The 7705-nt window shown below is 49.1% G+C and overlaps 1 long non-coding RNA gene across 1 annotated transcript; it reads right to left on the reverse strand.

The window, feature by feature from the left end:
• Nucleotides 1-595: 595 nt before the first annotated feature.
• Nucleotides 596-7680, reverse strand: LOC144383351 (uncharacterized). The gene is made up of 3 exons (XR_013450709.1): nt 6699-7680; nt 2600-2746; nt 596-1454 (listed from the first exon to the last, which is right to left on the reverse strand). It is a non-coding gene; the product is annotated as an uncharacterized LOC144383351 (long non-coding RNA).
• Nucleotides 7681-7705: the final 25 nt, after the last annotated feature.

Genomic DNA, 7705 nt, shown 5'->3' on the forward strand with positions numbered 1-7705 from the left:
TCATTCATGCTTCAGACGCGTCACGCTGAGGGCGTTCCCACTGCGATTACACGCAGCGGTAGTCCCTGAAGGGGAACTCATTTTACTCATAAACTAGTTCCATTAACGTGAACACTAATTGATTTCAGTCAGCTTTTACAGTTTTACAACTTTCTAAGTCATCAAAATGGCTAATTCATGTTGCTGTATGTATATTTTTGACCCAGCAGATTTGATCACTTTTTCTGTTAACCCATAATAAAGTCATAAAAGAACCAAACTTCATGAATGTTTTTTGTGACAAAGAAGTATCTGTTCCAATCACTCTATCAGAGAAAAATCTGACTTGATCTGATAACGGGAAACTCAAGAGAGCCACGACATTATGTTCTTTACAAGTGTATGTAAACTTTTGACCACAACTGTACTCAATAACATAATGACTGCTATTATAAACACACTAGTTGTGTGTTGATGTAAAAAATAGAAGTTGTTAATAAGTAAATAAGCGTTAATACTTGAATTATCCTTGCATACAATGATAGGTGAGTGTGTTTGTGTGCTTGTACAGTGGCAAAGAGATACGCTTATGTTGCCCTTATATTTTAAAAGTCTGTTACTGTCCAATTAACTCATTTTTATTCAAAGAAAATTTACATCGCCGTGGAGTTCAGCTTTGGTGAGTTGAGTATGAAAGACGTGGGTGTGGTTGAACCCACTTGCCTCCTATCAAATTCAGCAATAATGTGTCTTCATCAGGCAAATTGCAGAAACAACACCTGACCTTTCATAATAAAAGCTTGAAGGTGGACACATTTTCATTATAATACAGAGCATTTGAGCCACTTTACATCGATTCCATCAAACGGTAAACAAGGAGCCTCAAATAAACCGAGGTCAGAGGTTCTGTGTTCAAAGCCGGCTAAACATTGACAGGAGAACACTGAGCGGGGGCACAGTCACATTTACCGTTACTGGTAAACAGCAATCACAACGTATGCTTGCAAAATAGTTCCTAATAATGCATGTTTTAAACTTCTGACAAAAATATTCTCTAGCTGTTTTGTTCCTGAAAAGTATATTCCTTCTAATATCTTGTGCAACAGATGAACATAAGATGGGAGAAGCAGGGTTTGAATGTCCCTCTTTCCAGCTGAGAAGGCACTTCAGATGGACACACAACAGCTGGGGGATTTGGGCAGTTAGAAGTACACATTAAGAATTGACAAAATATCTATTTTGAGGTTGTTTCACCAAAATTGATCATAAATGCTGCAATGCATTTGGAATGAGTGTTCAGAAAAGTGGCGTTATGCCAGAGTAACCACGGAGATTAGGGTGGGGGCTGCTGTGGAGGCCACCGTGGCAGAGGTCAGTCCACCTGGGCGAGTGGCGGGAGGTTGGCCTGTAGGGGCGGGGCGGTGCAGGTCTGCTGCTGCGTGCGAGATGGGTGAGCCTGGAGGATGAGGAGAGACCTTCAGAAAGAGGAAGAAGAGGGCCAGGGAGGAGGAAGATAAACCAAAGTAAAAAGGTCTTACACGTAATGGGGAGATTAAAGTTAATTCCACTAAGATATTTCAATCAGAAGAGACAAGATAAATAAGGCCGATTGTTCATGATTGGTAATTGAAATAAGATAAAGTCTTTTGCGCTCCAATTCTACAGGGAGATTTGTAATTGATGGACATCTGCCTTGAGCAGCAGCTGGATAAATCCCGCCGTGAAGTCCGGACCTGGTGGTGAATGTGAAAGAAGCCTTGGTTGGTTGGGAGAATAAACAGAGACCAGCTGAGACATAACATGCATGATTGTGACCATAAATGTGAATCTTACTCTGTGGGGGTCTGCCGGTCCGTTTGGTGCAGTTTGTGTGTGCGTGTGTTTCTCAGTGTCGCTTTGCCGTTTCTTTCTTAGTGTTTTTGTCACAATAGAACAAAGAGGCGTAACAGGAAGTTACACTCAAAAAACAGCGATCCGTACATCACTAACACACCATTAAACACTGTGATTTATGGAGATGTTTGCAGTTTTGACCACGTTGAAGCACACAAAGGAGCTTTAGCAGAGTATCCTCGGACTCACTGCTCCCGTACGAGTCTCCAGAGACAACAGCAACTTGAATTCGAGCTTCTTCCTTTACCCTTGATCTCTTTCTGACCCACGCACATAAACTCCTGTAATCAAATAATCTTTCACTACCGCCTTCAGATTCCAGAGCGCCGTTCATTCTACACCCTTCAATTAGCTGCCCACACTGGCCGGTTGATTCATTGAGTTGTTGCACTCTTCATGTCAAACCTAACGCATCACACTCATTGGGCATGCAAAGAGTGGCTCTCTGTGTGTCTGTGTGTGTTCGTGCAGTGGTTGATGGATTGGGTTACGCAATTAGATCAGAAATATAAATTAACTACATCCAGCCTGGATTACATTTGAAAAATATCTAATCATGCTGGTGTGTTTGCATGATTAAAGGATGTTCTCTGTGGGATTGGCTAAGGATCTTAATCCGTCAGCGCTACACTCAACATAAACATTTTTTTATTACAACATCCCTCTGTTTTCTTCTTTTGCCGCTTGCTTTCCCACAGACACACACACACACATATAGACGCAGTACCTGGCTGCTCTGGGGGTCGCGGTAGGCCTGGTTTCGAGGGGAGAGAACCACGCAGTCGTGAGCTGTGCTTTTCTCAGTACGCGGAGCGCTGGGGTCGCCGTCATTCACACCGTTGGTCTTGCACCTCACACTCCTCACACACAGCACCTGCAGGGCCACAGCAACAATTGGCTGTAGAGACGGCATCAGAAATCTACAGCCACTGTGATGCAGATCATTGCACACGTGTTCAGATGAGAAAACAACATGTAACAAACGGGCCAGGCATTATCTATCAGGCGATACAAAACATGACAAAACTTCAGGAATCTATGACAAGAGACAAATCTCCCTCCCCAGATTGGCTCACACGGTTGTGGTATTCATGGAAAGGAACACTAATACAAGCAGCTACTATCCTCTGTGTTCTCTTCGCATTCGTAATTTGCGGTATCCCATTGATCTGTCAAACGATTGCCCAACTCTTGGCGAAACAAATAGCTATGTACAGCCTGGGGTCACCTGATGACTCACCACCAAACTTGTTCCCTAGACGTGACTCTGACGATAACCCCAACAGTGACTCGGACTCCCTTGACGAGCTGAACACTTACGACCTCGACACATACGCATAGTGACATGGTGACACACTGTCTGTGTGCATTCCTGGTGTTCTAAATGTTTTTTGTTTCACAGTAGCTTGCTAAAACAATGAGAAATAACATTCTCACAAAAACAGCTTTTATCCCTGCATTTATTAGTATGTAACGTAAATAGGATTGATATAATGACCTTTCCACAATATTCTATATCTGTATTGTGTGAAAGGGAGTCAAGTTCCGGTATTGTGATTTAAACATGTTTTCATTTCTTTTTTATTTCAATACTGTAAACATGACATCTGGGGTGTAACGCTCAAATCCTGTGAGAAGGTTTCCAGTCTTTATCTTCTCCTAACAGATTTCTTCCTATTTTCCCATTTCGGAGGGGTTTTTTAGGGAGTTTTTGTTCTGTGGCAGGAAAGGTTTTGTGAGCGATGTTCAGAAGTTCATGTTTTGTGATAATTGATGAGGTAAATATCAGATGGTACATTTTTTGAGTAGGCATTCTAAATTGATTGCATAGTTTGTGATTATTATGTAATCAAAAGAGTGGAATGTAATAGGAAAATGATATGTGACCCTTTTAAATGCTTCATTTGTATAACCAGTTTATTAGTTGCTATAGTTAGTGTAGTTATATACACACACACACACACACACACACACACACACACACACACAGTCAGTCAGTCAGTCAGTGTTGCGGGGTGGAAGGCAGGACTCAGACGCAGACTTGCGGGAAACAAAAGACTTTAATAGTCAAAACGCAGGAACCGGGAGGAAAACCAGCAGGCAACATGTGAGACGAAAGACAATGACGCGACAAGTGACACAGGAGACACACTGCTTAAATACACAAGGGAGGTGCAGGTGATTGGACACAGGTGGAAACTATTAGAGGAACACAGGGGATGACGAGACAAGGCAGGAAGTGAAGTTACCCAGGGACACGAGTGGCAGAAAACTACAAAATAAGACAGGAAGTGAACCACACCGTGACAGTACCCCCCCCTTAAGGGCCGAATTCCAGACGGCCAACACTAGAGCGAACAAGGGGTGGGTGGGGAGGGAAACCAGAGACGTTGGTCGGACCACCCTGGAAACTCTGGCGGGCGGCCTGGCGGGCGGCCAGACGAGCGGGGAGCCTCGGGGGGTCGGCCCGGCGGGCGGCCAGACGAGCGGGGAGCCTCGGGGGGTCGGCCCGGCGGGCGGTCACCAATCCGGCTCCGGAGCGGCGACTGCAGGGCACGGAACGTCTCTAGAATGGCAGACTCGGAGACACGGGAAACGTCCGGGTTAGTAGTCGTCGTCGGCAGCTCGGGGACACGGGAAACCTCCGTAGTGAGGTCCAGCTCGGGGACACGGGAAACCTCCGTAGTGAGGTCCAGCTCGGGGACACGGGAAACCTCCGTAGTGAGGTCCAGCTCGGGGACACGGGAAACCTCCGTAGTGAGGTCCAGCTCGGGGACACGGGAAACCTCCGTAGTGAGGTCCAGCTCGGGGACACGGGAAACCTCCGTAGTGAGGTCCAGCTCGGGGACACGGGAAACCTCCGTAGTGAGGTCCAGCTCGGGGACACGGGAAACCTCCGTAGTGAGGTCCAGCTCGGGGACACGGGAAACCTCCGTAGTGAGGTCCAGCTCGGGGACACGGGAAACCTCCGTAGTGAGGTCCAGCTCGGGGACACGGGAAACCTCCGTAGTGAGGTCCAGCTCGGGGACACGGAACACCTCCGCAGTCTGCTCCAGCTCGGGGACACGGAACACCTCCGCAGTCTGCTCCAGCTCGGGGACACGGAACACCTCCGCAGTCTGCTCCAGCTCGGGGACACGGAACACCTCCGCAGTCTGCTCCAGCTCGGGGACACGGAACACCTCCGCAGTCTGCTCCAGCTCGGGGACACGGAACACCTCCGCAGTCTGCTCCAGCTCGGGGACACGGAACACCTCCGCAGTCTGCTCCAGCTCGGGGACACGGAACAACTCCCCAGTCTGCTCCAGCTCGGGGACACGGAACAACTCCCCAGTCTGCTCCAGCTCGGGGACACGGAACAACTCCCCAGTCTGCTCCAGCTCGGGGACACGGAACAACTCCCCAGTCTGCTCCAGCTCGGGGACATGGAACAACTCCGTAGTCTGCGGCGGCTCAGCCCCCCCCATAACCCACCCCGTAGCCCCCCCCTCAAGGGCCGGATCCCAGACGGCCCTCAAATCACCAACGGGAGGGTGGGAGAGGACCATGGGATGGGAGGGAGGGAGCCTGAGTCTCGGAGCGGGGACTGGGGGCGTCGGGGGCATGGAGCGTGGGGCCGGTACTGGTCGGGTCGGGGGCATGGAGCGTGGGGCCGGTACTGGTCGGGTCGGGGGCATGGAGCGTGGGGCCGGTACTGGTCGGGTCGGGGGCATGGAGCGTGGGGCCGGTACTGGTCGGGTCGGGGGCATGGAGCGTGGAGCCGGTACTGGTCGGGTCGGGGGCATGGAGCGTGGGGCCGGTACTGGTCGGGTCGGGGGCATGGAGCGTGGGGCCGGTACTGGTCGGGTCGGGGGCATGGAGCGTGGGGCCGGAACTGGTCGGGTCGGGGGCATGGAGCGTGGGGCCGGAACTGGTCGGGTCGGGGGCATGGGTGAGAGTCGGGGCGGCCCAGCGGGAACGGGAGATCGCTGCGGCGGCCCAGCGGGAACGGGAGATCGCTGCGGCGGCCCAGCGGGAACGGGAGATCGCTGCGGCGGCCCAGCGGGAACGGGAGATCGCTGCGGCGGCCCAGCGGGAACGGGAGATCGCTGCTTCCGCTTGCTCCTCCTAGGGTTAAGGAGGTCCCTGAGCTCGAGGCAGGCGAGCTGATAGCTCCTGGGACCAAAAACACAGTTTGTTTTCCGCTGCCAGAAGGGACTCCTTACGTCCAGGTAGTCCGGACCGTAGTCTGGCAGTGGGTCTGCTGAGCCCTTCTTTGGTCGCGTCATTCTGTCAGGGTTGCGGGGTGGAAGGCAGGACTCAGACGCAGACTTGCGGGAAACAAAAGACTTTAATAGTCAAAACGCAGGAACCGGGAGGAAAACCAGCAGGCAACATGTGAGACGAAAGACAATGACGCGACAAGTGACACAGGAGACACACTGCTTAAATACACAAGGGAGGTGCAGGTGATTGGACACAGGTGGAAACTATTAGAGGAACACAGGGGATGACGAGACAAGGCAGGAAGTGAAGTTACCCAGGGACACGAGTGGCAGAAAACTACAAAATAAGACAGGAAGTGAACCACACCGTGACACACACATATATATATATATATACATATATACATATATATATGTACACACACACACACACACACACACACACACATATATATATATACATATATATATACATATATATATACATATATACATATATATACATATATATACATATATACATATATATACATATATATACATATATATATATATATATATATATACATATATGTATATATATATATATATATATATATATATATATATACAAGCGCTTACCTTAGTTTGCGCGCATGCAGCTGACTAACCGGCGAATGCAGCTTCTTCTTCTCTCTGTTGGCGTCCTGTACTCTTTGATAGCAGAGATGATGCAGTCTTCTACTGCGACGTCCCCTGATTTCAAGGAGAACAGCACCATTTCTTCATTGCCAATCATCTTCGACAGCTTCTTGAGAATAGTCTTGTTGAGGTCATTGACGTTATTTTCTGTGAAATCAAAGTGCAGGTTGACTCTTTTCACAGTTTTTTCAACAAGGCCCTGTACGAGGACCAGGATTTCACTTCCACTGATGCACCAATCGCAGTTCTCTAATAACTTTGTAAAGAGCTTCTCCATGATTATCTCCGCCTTTACTCTTTCACTCACTAGGTTGTCCTGTGCAGGTCCTGCGGGCGTCTCTAGAGGAATGCTGCTTTGGTGGTCGACAACCGGTGACGGTGTCAAACTGTTTACCATAGCACTTCTCATCGTCTGAGCCAGTGGGGCGACCTGAGTTTTCTGCCACCACCGCAAAAGCCCTGTGAAGTTCCACACGCTGTACCATATTTCATGGTACATGGTAGCACTTGATGAGGATGCGCTATGGGGGGACGGTAAACTGCGCATCATCCGTTGGAAGAGCATGTTGGTCAGCTTCCGTGTAATGACCAGGGATTGGCTTCTTGGAATTCCCTTTAACATTGGAGGCATGCGCTTCTGTTTTCCAAATTGTGCTTCGTCATCATCCAATCTTAGCAGCTCGGGGACAATTACTGCTTCCGGAGATTGAATGCTTCCGGTATCAGTCTGGCCGCCTGATGGGACATTCTTGTGGTTGTCAACTGTGTGTGAGGTTTCTGGAGACTCATCATCTGTTCCATTCAGGTCAGGCACCAGCCTGTCTCTGAAAGTGGTGGACTCAATAAATGGCTTCACGCTGTATTCTGAGTCCTCCATCTTCCCTGTCTGTGATGGTTCTACTCGATTCCTGTTTCTTTGCATATGCACTAGGTTGTCCTGTGCAGGT

The sequence above is a fragment of the Gasterosteus aculeatus genome, chromosome 9, assembly GCF_964276395.1.
Source record: "Gasterosteus aculeatus chromosome 9, fGasAcu3.hap1.1, whole genome shotgun sequence".
NCBI classification, from domain to species: Eukaryota; Metazoa; Chordata; class Actinopteri; order Perciformes; family Gasterosteidae; genus Gasterosteus; species Gasterosteus aculeatus.